Raw genomic sequence first — 17,804 nt, forward strand, 5'->3', positions numbered from 1 at the left:
CATGTGAGACTACATTTCTGTACAGCAAAGCAAACTGCCAACAAAATGAAAACACAGCCTACTGATTAAGAAAAAAATCTTTGCAAATCATAGATCTGATAAGGGTTTAATATCTAAAATCTATAAAGAATTTGTACAACTCAGTAGCAAACAAACAAACAAAAAAACAAATAATCTGATTTAAAAAATAAGCAGAGGGCCTTTTTTTCTAAGGAAACGTACAGATGGCCAACAGGTATATGAAAAGATGTTCAATGTCACTCATCATCAGGGAAATGAATATGAAAACCACAATGTGATACCAACTCACACCTGTTAGGGATGGCTACTAGCAAAAAGATAAGAAATAACAAGTGCTGTTTCACCTGGGTGGCTCAGTTGGTTAACCTTCTGCCTTCAGCTCAGGTCACCATCCCAGGGTCCTGGGATGGAGCTCTGCATTGGCCTCCTTGCTCAGCGGGGAGCCTGCTTCTTTCTCTGCCTGCTGCTCCCCCTGCTTGTTCCCCCCTCTCTGACAAATAAAAAATAAACTTTAAAAAAAAAAAGAAATAACAAATGCTGGCGAAGCTATGAGAAAAGGGACCCCTTGTGCACTGTTGGTGAGAATGTAAATTGGAGCAGCTGCTATGGAAAACAGTTCAGAGGTTTCTCAAAAAATTAAAAATTAGAACTACCAGATGATTAGCAATTACACTTCTGGGTAATTATCTTAATAAAATGAAAACATTAACTTAAAAAGATATATGCGTCCCCCATGTTCATTGCAATATTATTCACAATGGCCAAGATATGGAAACATAAGCCTCATCAACAGATAAATGGAGAAAGAAACTATCACGCACACACACATACTGGAATATTATTCAACCATAAAAAGCATGAAATTTTGTCATTTGTAACAGCATGAATAGATCTTAAGTGCATTATGCTAAGTGAAATAAGTCAGACAGAGAAGTACCTAGGTTGTTTGAGTCAGTAAAGTGTCCAACTCTTGATTTTGGCTCAGATTATGATCTCAGGGTCATGGGATTGAGCTCCATGTCAGGGGCCTCATTCAGCATGGAGTTAGCTTGAGATTTCGCCCTCCCTCTGCTCCTCCCCCTGTCATAAATTAATTAATTAATTAAATCTTTAAAAAAGAAAAAGAAAGTTGTTGGAGAATGACAAACACTGTGTGAACTCACTCATGTGGAATCTAAATAATTTTAATAATTTTCAAAATTTTAAAAACCAAGCTCATAGGTACATAGAATAGATTAGTGGTTTCTAGAGACAGAGGGTGGAGTGTAGGAAAAGTAGGTAAGAGGAGTCCAGGGGTACAAACTTCCAGTTATAAAATGAAGGATACAATGGGGAATATAATGGGGATATAATGTATAGCAGGGTAATTATGGTTGACAATGCTGTGTTGCATATTGGAAATTTCCTAAGACAGTGGACCTTAAAAACTCTCATCAAAAGAGAAAAAATTCTGTAACTCTATATGGTAACAAATAAATAAATAGATTTTTGAAAACAAATATACTCTGTCATCTATTCTTAACATCAGGCTAAAAGTAGCTTAGAATTTCTGGTGCTTCAGTCTGAAAATCCTTTAGCACTGCTAGTTTTACTTTTCTGAAATGTGTCCATGGAATGTATTAGCTCTTTCAATACTCTAGCATTTCCAAGGATTTGAATGAATGCAATGACTTGGAAACAACCTAGAATCTTCTCTCAAGACCTCTTTTTTTAAAGATTTTATTTATTTATTTGAGAGAGAGCACAAGAGTGGGGTGAGGGGAAGAGAGAAGCAGATACCCACTGAGCAGGGACACCAGTGTGGGACACAATCCTGGGACTCCAGGATCATGACCTGAACTGAAAACAGATGCTCAACTGACTGAGCCACCCAAGCACCCCAAGACCTCTCTAATCAACAACATCCTTCCATTTACTAGATAACTTTGCTTGTTCCTTCTTGGATGCCATGGTTCCTTACTTAGTTACTGCTTCTCATGTGATGCCCCCACACTGGGAGCAAAGAAGTTAAGCGTGACTCTACCATTCGTCAAAGAAGGGCAACCACAACTTATTGTTGATAGCCACTATCTTGATCCATTCACACTACTGGTTTTTCCCATCCTGATTAGAGCCACTTCCTGTCCTCTGGGTGTTCCAGGGGACCTACCTTCCCACTCATTCTACCACTCCACCTTTATGGCACAACCTTTACTACGGACTTATAGGACTAGCAATTACAACCAGTCATATAATTTTCTGCATCTTTCTTTTCTCACAGATAAGGCTCTCTCATCAAAGATTCTTTGTCTATAGGGCCCAAATATTTTATCTCGTAAAAACCAACAGTTACATTTTTGCTATTAGAATGAATCATTTTTATTTCCCCAATCCTTGGATTCTTTCCCCTACGGAGTAAAAACTTTCATTATTCCAAATTTAAAACAACAGTCCATAATAATCATCACCATGACCACTTTATTTGCAGAATTCCACATACATAAAATGAATTCCTGAAAGATACTGGAGCTACAAACCCTGGGTCATAAGAACACAACAATTTTAAGAAACATTTAAGCAAACCTAAAAGTTTGAATACCAAGATATAAAATGACTTATTTTATTTTCTAAATACCATAATTTCACCTTCTTACCAAAGAGCAAAATAGAATTTAAAAAGTCATAGAATCATGGAAATATGGGTCTTAAGGAGTATTCCAGGGAGCAAAACCTCCTAATTCATCTTTGAGTCTTTAGTCAGAAAAGAATGTATGAAAACCACCTCAAAATGATAGCTTTCTGCTACACGTTATTCCAGAAACTTCAGGAAGAGCGCCCCCCACACGCACCCCTACACTCTATCCTACCATCTCCCCCCCACCACCACCTGGCTTCCTCCAAGCCCCTTGTGGACAGGAAGTTCTTTCTCAACTCCCTGCTGCATTCTTGGACCTTTTTAAAATTATTACCAAAAAAGAACAGCTGTCCATTCTTCAGCACAATAAATTGTCTTTACTGTACTTTAATAAGATTTATTGATTGAGCTATCTCAGTCATCTCTCCCCTTGATTAAACAATGCAAATGCTTTTATCTTGTCGTTATTTTCATTTCACTGATATTATTTGGTCAATATCAATCCTTTTCCTTAGAAATTTTAAATCAGGTTGTTTTTGCTTTTTTTTTTTTTTTTTTTTCAGTCACATCCAATTTTAACAGTTATGGCCTCTGCCATTTTGAGTTTTCTTTATTTCCACAAAGTTCAATTTTCCCAGATCAAATTTTGCCGTCTAAATTTTGTCAAGGAGATTTCATTTTGCCATCAATTTTTTTAGCCAATAACAAATTCTACAGGCAGTTGCATTGTTGTCAGTATTATTTTGTTGCAATCGGTTCTACCAGTAATAGCCATTATGAATTTGATAAAAGAAAGATAGCCTGTATTTGTAACCCATGAGAAAATTGTCAGCAGTTTTTGAGAGACAGAAATAAAGGCAAAAAGCAGGATATGAAGAGGAGACAGAAGACAAGAGGAGACACCTACAAGGAGGTAGAAACAAAGACCCACACTGAGTGAAACCAAGAGAGAAGCTATAGTAATTTTATCATATGAATAGCTCAGCTCCCAAATGCATGGTGTTGTCAAAACGTTCTTGGGCCAAAATGGTGGAATCTAGGGGCACCTGGGTAGCTCATTTGGTTAAGCATCGGCCTAAGACTCAGGACCCTGGGATGGAGCCCTGCATTGGGCTCCCTGCTCAGTGGAGAGCCTGCTTTTTCCTCCCCCTCTACACCTCCCCCCCTGCTTGTACTCTCTCTCTCTTTCCGTGTCAAATAAATAAAATCTTTTTAAAAAATGGTGGCATCTATACACACAGCTTTGTTAGTTTTTCCACTACTATCCAATTTCATAAAATTACATTTTAAATTATAAGGACTGAACCCAAATATCATACACTCCTAATGGTTTGGTCTGTGCTCTGTGAAAACAAAGGGTTTGGCCGTGGTTTGTTCAGTCATCCAGTAGTTCATTCATTCACTAAATAAACGTGAGACACTGCTCACCACGTGTCTGATACAGTGTTAAGGACAGAAGGTGTGGGCTATGCGGACAATCGGAGCCCCTGCCTGCTCTCATGGCCAAGACCGTCTATATGAGACAAATAAATAAGTAAGATAGATGCCAACTGAGGTCAATGCTTTGAAGGAATGAATAGGGTTACAAGACAGAGTCAGTGGGTGGGAGAGCCTCTTGGGGGGAGCGAGATTAAAGTTGAAACCTGAAAGGTATAGCACACACAGCCAGCAATGAGCACCATAGACAGATGGAGCTGAAGAAACAAGCACTCTGAGGCAAGGAAGGGTGTGGACACTCACGGAACAGAAAAGAGATGAGTGTATTTGGAGAGAAGGGAGCAAGTGAAATATTCCAGAATAAGATACCTTCCTCTGACAAGTGTAAATGAGTAAACAAAAGCTTATTTTCAAGAAAATGAAAATCTGAGTGTTTGAGGTAGATAGTAGACTACTCAGAAACATTAATTCCGCTATTCCGTTTCCCACCAAACTAAGTTTTCAATTACCTTAAGCATTCAACCCCATATATGTCTGTATATGTCTGTGTGTATGTATGTATGTGCAAGTCATATTTCCTATTAACAAGTCTAAGATTACATTTTGTAATCTGTTTGAGGGATAAATGGAGGTTTGCTCTGGCTCAAAAGTTCCTGAAACATAATTTTCCCTATTGGTTTAGCCCAGTATGCAAAGCCCTGAGGAATATTTTAGCAACAAAGACCTTTCCCCCATCAAACACAGGAAGAAAGTTAACTTCATTTCCTCCTGTTCCTTCCTGCCACAAATCTACCTTCATATCAGAAGATAAACTGACCCCCAAACATAGGTGTAATTCAATATTCTATTTCAAATGCCATCTGATTTGAAACCCAAGTAATTAACAGCTCACCAGAGACCCTGCTGAAATAAAACCAACTTTGATCCTATTCCCAAATCCCTTGCCAAATGGATGGGCAGCTCAAAACCCTCTGCTTTTGCATTAATTGAAATGAATGCCTTTATCAGAAGAATGCTGTATGTGGGAGAGCAGGCTACATGGAGGTGTGTTTTTCAGCTTATTAGAGAAGCTAATTTGAGTGTTGGGATGGCATAAATATTGACATGCACTCTCTGGCATCTTGGAGGAACAGAGGCATACGAGACATGATACATCTTCATTTCAAGGAATAAACCTCTGTTTCTCTTACTCTACCACAGAGAGGGGCCATATTTTATTTCTAATATTTCAGTATGCAGAGAGTGGCTTTCGGGTCCAATGGGTGACTAGCCACAGACTAAGTGTACACAACAGGATAGTTTTCAGTAACTTGTTCTTTGTTGCTGTTGTTGTTCCAGCGCTCTGATAACCCACAGCATAGTCCACACACCATAACAGCTTTATTTACAGCAGTTACTTGGATAAGGTCAAAGGGTCCCTGAGGATTCACTTTAAGATAGATCAACTTGAAGACATAATTAGTGGTCACTGGTACTTATAATACAATAATAGTGGCCACGTGTTGAACTCTTACTTTCTGCCAGGCTCTGTGCTTTTGACCCTATACTGTTTTCCTCCCACCTCTGCTCTTAACCACTGTTTTCAAGGTACTTTCCAGTTACATCAGCAAGGTGAGTTGGAAGCCTAGTTTTCAGTCCCAGCTCTGAAGCGTAGTTTTCAGTCCCAGTACTTCTTACTCTGTGACTCTGTACAAGCTACAGTACCCTCTCTGGACCTCACTTTTGTCTACTACGAAAAGGACATAATAAAACCTATGCCAAAATCCATTGTGAGGGTGAATTGAATTTTTTTTAAATGTGAATTATGTTTAAATGCTAAAGTTCTACATGAGTATAATATATAATTATTATCAATTACTATTGTGAAATATCTACAGATTGCCAAGGAATGAGTAGATCCTTACATTTTCTTCAGGTCCCCATACAATCTGAAGAATAAGTATTATCCCCACGTTCCAAAGAAGGAAATGGATGTGGAGAGAGAAGAAATACCTTGCATGAGGTTTAGGCAGAAAAAAATCCCTTTCAATGTGACAGATTATTCCCAGAGATTATAGCAGCAAAAAATAAGGTCAGCTGGAAACATCTATTGTCTTCCAATATTTTTTAAGCTCCTAGAAATAATCTGTAAATGGTGCATATTATATGATCATTACATGTGTATACAGAATAAATACACATCTGTAATAAATACATTAAGGTGCCCATTACACATGAACAGAGTAAAATTGGTATATAGGGAATGAAAAGTCATTGAGTAACCTGGAGTCTCCCCATATTCCATAGAGCCGATGGAGCCCAATTAAGTATAGTCAGCGTGTGCCAAGGTAGAAAAGGTAAGCCACTGGGGTTGTAAATTTCTCTAATAGTTAAAAGTACAGCAACTCCTGGGGGAGATATGGTACCTTCCCATCTGCTAAAAATATTTATTAATTTCCAAAAGGCCGTAGTCCTTCTTAGGCCAGGTAACAACAAAATTGAATTGGATGTTGACTTTTGCCCAGTTGTTTTCAACTAGCCTCTGTAGAATTTAACAACTTCTTATACTCTCTCATTCAGAGTTCCCAATACAACTTAAATGAAGTTGTATGCAACTTCATACATATGAACTTAATACAACTAAGTGAAGTTGTATTAAGACAGAAAAATGGAAGGTGCAAAAAAGTTGTATCATTCAAGCAGATGCATCTGTAGATATCCAGACTTGCCATGCAAATCCATGAATTATGGACCATCTGTACTAGGCAGAAAAGACCAGCCTTGCTAGGGAAACAAACCCTAAAATCTCAGTGGCTGAATACAGCAAAAGTTCATTTTCTGCTTATGTAAACTCTCTTCTGCTTGGAACAATTTTCCAGGCCAATTTTTTTCTTCTTGCTTTTCTTCTTGTCCTATTTTCTTCTTTTGTTTCTGCCATCTCAACATCAGCACAGTCATCAAAGCAGAGAAGAAAAAGCTGGAGGGTCACACAGACCTTTCACTGACTCAACCTAGATGTGATGCATGTCACTTTTGTTCATTTTGTTGGCAAGACCTAGTCATATAGCCCTACCTACCTGCAAGGGACAGAGAAGTTTCCTCTTAATGCTACCCAAGGAGGGAGAAACAGCAAGTGCACTCCCCATCTCTGCCACTACTCATTCCATATGCAAAGGCACTGTGCTGGGTGTTGGGATTCAAGGATAAATTAAACCCACTCTCTGTCCAGGAAGGAATGACATTGTTTATTTGTTTATAAAACAAGGTACCCTGTGATTTGTACTTAAATGCAACAATAAATATGGGATGAAGATAAAGGAGTTATTAATTACAAAAAAGGACATAAGAGAAGATTTAACAGAAATGTTGTCTGAGTGGAAGTGAAACTAATTTTTACATGTCACTCAACGACATCATCACTAAGAACCAACATGTGCCAGGTAGGAGACAGCACAGACTCAATAACTAGAGGGGAAAGAAACATTCAAGTAGGATAATGGTAAAGAACCAAGCTGTGGTCCTGAAGCTAGCAGAGATGTCATGGGTCCCGACTCCATGCCCTGTGGATACAAAACTGCCAGCCAGTGTGTCACAGACCTTTGTCCTCAGTGAGACTGAAATGATTGGCAGCAAACAGTGATTCCTTTATGCAGCCTGACTGGGGAAAGGGCAGGAGCACACAACACACAGGATACAGCAGGAGAATAAGAAACACCCTTGCCCTGTGCTAGTGACAGTGAGTGATCTGGGATGATATCCAAAAGACTGCAATTGCATGGGACTTCTAGTCTTCATACACAAACCACTGAAGAAATATTATGTTGGATTCCATAAAGTAACCTCTTTCTCTATCTATGATTTCCTAGGATTTCTAAAATGAGATTGGTAGAGTGCATTCTTTTCACTCAACTAAAGCCATAGTTCTGCATGTAAAAGCCACCTCATAACAAAGGCGAACACTGACCAAGCCAGGCTGAGGAGGAATTGTTGTTCTTCATCTGGCCAATAGCCACATGGTTGCTGTCTTTGTGGTTCTTGAGCTCCTGCAGTTTTGTGCATGTTGGAACTGCTAAGGAACCTGAGCATGAAGGAACAAAAGGATCTTAGGTTTCCACAAGACTATATTTGCACTCAATCCCTTGAAAAGTGAGATACTATGGAGACTCAAGACTATGGTTATGGATCCAAAGACCTCCAGGCTTTTTCCATCTCTTCATAGAACATTTCTCCCAGACTCCTGGTTACGTGACTTAGAGGAACCTCCCTATTTCCATAAACACAGAACGAGCCACCCAACTTTGTAGTCACTGGGCTATCCAGTATCTACAAGGGTAGAGTAGGGAACATTTGGCAGAGAGTCAGGAGACCTGAGCCAATTCTGGGTTTGGGCAGGTCACCTAGCTTCTCTGAACCTCAGTGGCTGAGCTCCAAGTTCAGTTTCTTCAGTTAGGAACCCTGAGAACAAATGTCCTTGTCTGAGTCCTGATATCCATGACAAAATCAGAGATTAGAAAGAATGGGTATTCCCACATTTCTGGTGAATGGTAGATAGGATCCCATTTATGGGCTAAAAGTCAGATGATCAAGTAAGATGACACATGCCCTGGATTAAACAAGGTGGAAACTGAAGCACAACATCTTCTCTACAAAATAGCAGTTAAAATAGCTTTCATTGGGGCACCTGGGTGGCTCAGTGGATTAAAGCCTCTGCCTTCAGCTCAGGTCATGATCCCAGGGTCCTGGGATCAAGCCCCGCATTGAGCCCCGCATTCGGCTCTCTGCTCCGCGGGGAGCCTGCTTCCTCCTCTCTCTCTCTCTGCCTGCCTTTCTGCCTACTTGTGATCTTTGTATGTCAAATAAATAAATAAAATATTTTTTTAAAAATGTAGTTTTCATTGCTGAAGTATCATAGTTCAGCATACTTCATCTCTTTTAAAGTACTTTTGAGTACACCTTTCTCATTTAGTCTGCTTTATTCTTCAAGACAGCTGAGGATATTGACTGGAGCCCATACTTTAGGCTCACCTTCTGTAGGTGTGCTTTACGGGAAGAAAATCTTCACGTTGTAACTTGCATATTTGCTTCTGTTCCGGATTCCTACTAGGCTAATAGCTATAATCTAGATCTCCATTTTTTTCCTGTTCACAGAAAATAGTCTGAAGGTTTTCCTTCAAGAGAGACTAACTCAGCATGAAGCCCTGCCCTTCAGAGTCTCCCATCTTCTACCATTAGAAAGTGGGGATTCTCCATGAGCAAAAGCTTCCTGAAGATACACAAGGTAGGTATTAGAGAGAAGTTTACATATTTCACCTGACACTTGGGCTTACCCTGGAAGCTGAAGAGAGAGATGTATGTTCTGAAAGGGAGCACATTAAATGCATTAGAACATCAAGGAAGCAGGGAAGCAAGGGGAGAAAGAGAGAGAATCCCAAGCAGGCTCCACTCTTAGCACAGAGCCTGACACAGGGCTTGAGTTCATGACCTGAGCCAAAATCAAGAGTCAGATGCTTAACCTACTGAGCCACCCAGGTGCCCCACAAGACATCAAATTTTCAATAACCCTCGGCCTCTAAGAGAAGGTTTTACATTTTATACTGGGTGAAAGGCAGGTTTCCCTGGGGGTTCTTCATTTGAGGCCCCATCTTCCTCAGTCAGATTCCTGCATTTCCTTCTCTCAACTCCTGTCAGTTTTCCATTCACCTCTTCCTTCTCTTTTTTTCTTCTGTCCTTCTACTGTTATTCTCTCCAGGTCTTCTTCCGTTGTTCTTTAATCCTTACCTTTTCTCCCACAAGAAGCTTGGTAGCCTGTATTTTAAGCCTATGTGGCATTAATCAGAAAATCAGAATTAAATGCAGAGGAAATAAAATAATTTGCAACAGGAGCATTGACTTCCCATGGAACTCGTGTTTATTCCTTCTTAACCAGACTTAGCTAATGGATTATCCATTTGTTTCACTGTTTTCCCTTCATAAGAATGTACTTAGAGGATGAATGTGATGCCACATACATTTAATTACTTGTTTTTGCCCACTCTGTATTTATCTATTTATTTTTACCAAATAATTCCACAGAATTCTCAGTAATTGGCTAGACGGAATTCTTAATGAAATAAGAATTAATTAATGAATATCCAGGCCTCCCTGTTTTAACAGAATCATTTTTTACACATGTGAAAAAAAAAATTGGTGAACTCTTTCGAAAAAGTTTTCTGGATTCCCCTTATAATCTGCTCTTGGGCAGATATCTCTTGTCCTTTGGTGTATCTGGAAAGGAAGCCAAGTAAAAGAGACATTATTATTATTTTCAGAACTCTTTTGGCATGAAGAATCTTTTTTGTTGTTGTCGTTTTTAATTAACTATTCTGGGGTCATTTTTCAAAATTAACCATAAAAAAGGGCAGAGTGTCCTAGGATGTCATAATGATCTTTTTCATCATGTGTCTGTGACATCTGAGTAGTTTTGTGACAAATCAGTAGGCATGTGATGGACAGCACATTTTAGTCCTATGAAGTGTTGGACCTGAATGTTGCAACACGTTCCTAGCTCATTGTCCCTGGGGTTTGGAGATGTCTAGACATAGTGCCTGCAACAGGCTGTATCATCTGACCTAATGGCCAAGGGTAGTGGCCATTTTCATGGTGCAAATTCAAACTCCAGGATACGCAAGCTCCAAGATGATTTATAAAGACCCTAATTCTTATCACAGACACTTCTGCACCAAGTCATTTGTCAAGTGTGTGTATGTGTATGTACATGCATGTGTGTGATATAAAGGCCCACATGTTGCAAAGAAGAGAACAGGCATCCCAATTTCTCCCTGGGGAAAACCTCTAACCATGGCCACAATAATCAGTAGAATTTCAAGTGTCTATATGTCAACATGAAGTTTTCTGAAATTATACAGTGTGAAGTAATAATTCTGAATGCATCAAACTAGTAAATACATATTGACAAATCTTAAGTAGAATGATTGCTTCTTAAAATAAATGCACCTGCTAGCTCAATCAGTAGTTTTCACCTATCCCCATTGGTATAGTCATACAGGTTTTCATTTTGAAACTATACGAAAATTTTGAGTGCGAGATTTTCTAACCTCCACAAACTGCTATTTTATAGAAAAAAAAATACAAATAAACATCTTCCATCAAGCAGAGTTGATTTTGTGTTGCCCTCCTAGACGGTGCTGTTTCTGAAGTGTGGCACATTAACAAGAACAGTGCCTTGTATTTAGGCCACTAGCTTCCATCCACAGACTATTTTCATATTTATTACCTCATTTCTGATTCACAGAACAACTCTGTCAATCAGGTACTACCTCTTCCTTCATTTCACAGATGCTTAATCTGAGAGCTGGAAAACACAGGGAACACACCCAGGGCCTCAGAGCTAGTTAGAGCAACATTGGTATTTCACCCAACCTGACTCAGAGTCCTGCTCCTTCCTCTCTCCCCACTTCCCTCGCCCCACATGAATGATATATCGCACCTGCAGTTCTAGCAACAAGGGTGATAACTGGGAGACCTCATGTTTCAAGTCACCTTGAAGGGCTCTCTCTTCTGCATTCCTTCTCCATAGCTATCAAAAATGGCCACATATCCAAGAAATTATCCAGTACCCAAAAGCAAGTCCTTGAACCATCTGAAAGATGATGACAGAGTTTGGGAGGTAGAATGAAGACAAGTCTCCCCCTGCTCACCCCCTAGTCCACCCAGCCATGATTCATGTTTCCAAGGCCACGTTATAAGCCTAGGGTTTGACCCTGAGCCTTCTGCAGAGAAGACAGCTAATCTTCCCAAAGCATAGTCATAAATCTATAGAAGTCAGAGATCAGGGTTGTGGGGGAAGATTTTGATCACTAAATTATCAAATGATCATGGCTGCCTTGCCCCCCACATTCCTAGAGAAGTAGGGGAGATACATTTCCCCGGGCTCCTTACCCAGTATCTCAAAGGTAAGAGTCAGCATGACTTGATAATTTACCACCCATGCATATATCTCTCAGAATAGGGGACACAGACACAAAAGACATGAACAAGAAATTAAGAAGCAACTATTGACAGCTAAGATGGAGAGAGAGGCAAAAAGGAACTAAGGGAAAGGAAAGCTATGTCCTAGAAGACTAAGCAGATGACAGAAGAATACCAGGATGTCAGGGAAGATAACAAGTTACTTGTATCCAGGGTTAAGGTGTAAGTACAGCCTCCTACCACCTTCTCCTCACTGTCTTCAGGAGCTGCCTGACTTCTCCATAGGCAGGCTGAACTCCAGAGCCATTCTGCCCTTCTCTGAAGGGGTGGCTCTCCCAAGAATCTGGAACTTCGTAGCACTCACATTGGCAAGTAAGGCAGTGATTGGTGTTTAGTGTCAGGTGTTTATATGAGTCTCAACCTATCTGGTTGCAAGTGACCGAAAACCAACTCAAAGCCAACTGAAATCATGGGCACACTTAACAAAAGGAGTCCAGAGGAAGAGCTAGCTACAATGATGGAATATGGGCACAGAAATGTTCTCATTATCTCACTTTTAGTTTTGAATGTTCTCTCTCTCCCTCTCTCCTCTCCCACCCTACCATTGCTTCTTGCCATGCGTGACACTCATTTCTCCTTACAGGATGTTCCCTCTGTGAGCAAGGATGGGCCCAGAGAATGGTGGGCACAGTTGGACAACTCTAGGCTCATACTATCTCAGCCAGAGCCTAAGATGGGAAAGAGAGTATGTCCACATAGAAAATACCATGACAAAATTCACATTACCTTGGTTCAAGTCTTAAACCCAACACTGGAGCAATCACCCTAACCAAGGGGATGAAGTACTGTGATTAACCAGTCTTGGGTTATGTGATCACCTCTATGCTGTGGTTACTACAACTGTCTACCCAACCAGAATCAAAGAATGGTATAAGGGAAAAGAGGCAATAATGATATCAGAATAAGGGTTAGATGAGGGCCAGAGGCAGGAGGCTGCATTCGATATGACCCATTTTTCTCACTGTCCATTAAAGAAAATTGAAAATATTCTCCAATAAGGCTTCTGAAAATTAAGAGTTACCAAATTTTGATATATCTGTGTAAATCAGATTATTCCTTAGTCTGCAACTCTATATAAACATGCTATGTGGATGCATAGGAAAACAAAATGCCGAATCTACCATTTAAGATGGATCTTTTGTTTATAAAACACAGGTGAGCCCTCATCATTAATGGAGGGTTCTTGTACCTCAGTCAGTACAAACAAACCAAACCAAAAGAACAGCAAGCCATGCGCTGTTGAGACAGAGAGGGAGTGAAAAGGAGGTGCTTTCTTTGATCATGTTCTTTCGAAACTGTATCCTGAAATAATCATAAAGGTAATAAGTTAGCTGCGGAACTGTAAGGAAATGAAAACAGAGAGTTCAAGCGAGGCCCTAAGACACAGAGAAAGAGGGTCATCAAAGGATGGCATTGACTTCACATCCAGTTCTCTGGGGAGCCAAGAGCTCAGCCCCGCCCCCCTGCCTTGATAAGAAGCTGTTTACTCCTCTGAACTGAGCCTTTGTTGGTGCCAAAAAGGTGAAATGGAACATTCAGACCATGATGTGCATACTAGAATGAGGACACACACAGAAAAGAAAATCTAAGAAAAGTTCTATTCATTTGAATTAATTGAGATAGCATTTATTTTTTGTTCCAATTGATCCTGTAATTGTTTCTATTTTTTTTCTCCAACAGGGATGTAGACACATCACCCCAAGGGCCAGTCCATTTACAGAAGGAAAGAACTGTGTGAGGCTGAGATGCCCAGTATCTTTCAAACATGCAGGTTAGACAAATGATTCTCTTGCAGAGACCGACCATATGGATTGATTTAGCAGCATTTCACCGGCTACCTAGAGACATAACTTGAGTCATCATGTATAAATTACTGAACTCTCCACCGCAAAAAGGAAAAAACTGTTTTCTTGCACAGCAGTAGCAATTAATGTGCAATGTGTTTATGGAGCTTAATAATACATGGCCCAGCACCCATTTCTGTATGCAATACCATTATCTCGAGAGAGAGAGAGAGAGAGAGACTGAGCTGGTGTCATCAGCATACAAGACGTGGATGATGGATTCATCGATGACTGAGCCTGGCCTTATTACAGCAAACAAATTAGACACCGTGGAATCTATTGCCATATAGACAGGACTTTCTTCTCTTCAAATATATGTCATAATTAATAGCGGTAACCTTTTGGTAACACTGAAAAACAACTTGCAATTAACGGCCCCTCTCTTCCTTTAGGGCCTACACACATAAGTGGTTGTTCAAGGCTTGGCCCAGCTCAGTGGAGTGGAGCAAGTTCTAGATACCCTCTAAAACTGAGAAAGTGGAAAGTGGCGGCCAGTAAGGTCAATCACTTCTTTACCTTTCTCATATTTCATGCCAGAGTAAGGCAGAAAGGAAAGTCGTGAGTCGCCTACAACTAATTTTCCAGCCACTTCTCTCTGCCAGGCATTGTTCTAGGCACTGGGGACAGAGCAAAGAACAAGACAAAAGGACACTGCCCCCCCCCCATCTCTGTGAGTAGGGAATGACATCAGACATGTAAACAAATAAATACTTTTAAAATTCTGATATGTAGCACGCTGAAGATAAGATAGGGCACTTTTGAATCTCTATATTTTTAAATGACAAATAGGGATTTTAACAAAAGGAGATATTTTATGGATTCAGCACCCACGTAATTAAATAATCACCAATATAATTCCCAAGATTCCATGACTTCTTTATTTCTTCTTCCCTGAATTTTAAAAATATAATGTCAGTTCTGAAGAGAAACAGGTAGTGCTTGTGATTTAATAATTTTAAAAGACTTAACTCTTTTAAAATAATTACTGTGGAGTTCACAACAGCCCAGGTTAACCAAAATAAAATGGATTGTCAAATACCAAAAAGAAATAGGTATTATTTTATATTTTAAAAATACTAGCTCCAGTATGGGGGGGGGCGGTGCTAGGACACATCAGAATCCCAGGAATACTATCTCCTATATGGATATACATGATATTGCATATCCATACATGATATTGTATACTATAGTATACTATATCCATACAGGTTGAACCACTCACAGAATGTAAGACCTACACAACATTTTGTTTCCCTAAAATATTTCATCTCTATGGTCCGTTATAATTGATATCTATACAGGCAAGTTGAAGTTCACCTTTAAAGCAATTGTCCATTAAAAAATAGTGAGGCAAAGTCCTTCTCACATGAATTCTCTGGAATCTTCCTTTAGTTTTTCACTCTAATTTTAAACATGGCCTTGCCCTATTTGTACGTGAAGCAAGAGCATTGTAACCAAACCCTGTGTTTCTTAGTCCCTCTGTGGTAGAAAACTGGGACAGTTGGGTTGGTTATGAAATGTGTCTCTGTAACTGGGAATTAATCCGCACTGATTTACTCTTTTCTATCTCTCATAACAATGCCGCTCCATGAATCCCAATGTCCTTTTTGAGTCACAGGAGAGGAGAGTTATGCATTGGCAATGGCTAATAACCCTGGGCACGTTCGTGAAACTCATGGCAATGTACTCTGCAAATCACCTTCATCTCAAATGTATGTTACAGGCAGGTAAAAGTCATGAATTACTACACTAAGTAAATACTAATTCAAAGGAGTACATGATGACACCCATGGTACTTTAGTAAAACCAAGTAGTTTTACTTTCTACCTCTTACTTCTTTGCAGAGGGAGATGGTTCCACAGGCCTGTTCACCCTCAGATCCCTTCATCGCCCTCCCCTGTGGAGGCTGCCCACCACCGGATGCCTCACTAGGCTGACTGCCAACTGTATGCAGTCAGTGAGAGCAGATGGCCCAAGAATGTAGACCAGAAGATAGGGAAAACCCACCACATTTCTCTCCCTGTCTCTGGTTTGGGCATCAGATTTGGCAATAGAGAGTCAGCTCTTCCCAGCTTGGTTCCAGCTTCGATCTGGAGGCCCCAACCCTGTCGTTCCGGCAACTCCACCTCCTCTCTGGGGTGGGACCAACTTCCTACTGTTGGCTATTCTCTGATTTGCCTCTTTATTCCCTGTTGAGCTTCTTAGCTCTTCCATCATCAATGCAATGGGTTCCCTGCATTAAAATTCCTCTGTTTTTGATAATAAGGATAGTTTCTGTTTATTTTGGTTGTATACTAATTGACACAGAGAGTTTGCAAGAAAAATGCAATTTGGTTCATATGGGGTACCTACTGTACACCAAGCATTGTGCTATACACCAGGGAGATCATGTTGCATAAAATACCAGATCTGCCACTGAGGAGGTCTGAGTCTAGTCAACAGGCCATTTCACAATTATCTGGCCAGCATTATGACAGGGCCAGACTAGAGGACTTTGGAAACTGTGAGAATGGGTTCTTAGCTGGATCTGGGCTTCAGGGAATGCTTCCTAGAGTTGGTTGAGCTGAACCTTGAAGGATGAAAGTTAGCCAGGTGAACAGATGCTGGAAGGCTCTTTCAGGCAGAGGGAGTAGCATAAGTAATTGCACCAAAGCATTAAATTGAATGGGGTTGGTGTCAGAATAGAGCAGATGGAGCAGCTATGGAATGGAAGCAGAACAGTATCATTAGACCTCAGGGTATGAGGCCAGAGAACACGAAAGGAGGTCAGAGATGTAAGGCAGGTTAAAAAGCTTCAATTCTCTTCAATGCACAATTAGGAGTAATTGATGATTTTTAAATCAGTGCAACCACATGGTCACATTTACAACCTGTAATTTAAAGGAACCACTCAGGTCAGACTAATAAATAGTAACTCCAAAAGAGACAAAATAGAGGAAAGAAACAAACAAAAGAATTACTTGAGCCAGATTATGCTAATAATTCAATTCACCCTACCAGCATTGAGTGCTTGGGTACCAGCCACAGTCCTAGGTCAAGGGGGTATTTTGCGTAACAATCCCTCCATTGGGTGGTTCCCCAGAGTTTACCAAGTCTTACCAGTTTTAAAGACATCCTATGATTCTTATAGAAATCCCATGAGTTAGATATTAATATCCCCATTTTTCAGATGAGGAAACTGAGTCTCAGAAGGTGACAGAAGATGTGAGTTGGCTTAGATGGCTTAGTTGGTTAAGCAACTGCCTTCGGCTTGGGTCATGATCCAGAAGTCCTGGGATCAAGTCCTGTATCAGGCTTCCTGCTCAACAAGGAGCCTGCTTCTCTCTCTTGCCCTCTCCCCTTCTCCCTGTCATGCTGTTTCTCACTCTCTCTCTCTCTCTTTTAAATAAAATCTTTAAAAAAGAAGGAGGAGGAGAAGATGTGAGTAAGAATTGAACCCAACAGTCTCCTGACTGTGAAACTTTAAGGTAATTTTTTGTTCCCCATTATGCAATAGGATGAATTGATGTTTCAGAAAGTGAATTTTCAGTAGCTAAAGAAAAGGAACATAGGGACTTATATATACACATACATTAGGTTATTTCACAATCAATGCATACTCTATATAGACATGGTCTTATTTGTTTAACTACTCCCCTCAAGTTAGATTCTAGCTAGCTCTTTAGAGAGTTGAAAATAATCATAGGTAATTGACTCAACTTCTAGATCAAGACTGACGGAAGATAGTAGGTTGCAGCTAGTAGAGTTTCAAACAAGATTTGAATCAACTTTTCCATCCTTCCCCAACATAACAGGGGTGTGACAATAAGGATATTAGGTAAAGAAAGTCATTATATGAGTATTCCATCCAAAATATACATGGAGTCTAGAGGAGGGCAGAA

The 17,804-nt window shown here is 40.1% G+C and overlaps 1 long non-coding RNA gene across 1 annotated transcript in view; it reads left to right on the forward strand.

Moving 5' to 3' along the window:
* Window positions 1–16,942, forward strand: part of LOC131828183 (uncharacterized) — a 32,253-nt gene extending 15,311 nt beyond the window's left edge. The window contains exons 2-3 of the long non-coding RNA XR_009352273.1: window positions 9,200–9,329; window positions 13,760–16,942. This is a non-coding gene — a long non-coding RNA (uncharacterized LOC131828183). The remainder of the gene's footprint in view (window positions 1–9,199; window positions 9,330–13,759) is intronic.
* Window positions 16,943–17,804: the final 862 nt, after the last annotated feature.

The sequence above is a fragment of the Mustela lutreola genome, chromosome 3 (assembly GCF_030435805.1).
Source record: "Mustela lutreola isolate mMusLut2 chromosome 3, mMusLut2.pri, whole genome shotgun sequence".
Taxonomy (NCBI): domain Eukaryota; kingdom Metazoa; phylum Chordata; class Mammalia; order Carnivora; family Mustelidae; genus Mustela; species Mustela lutreola.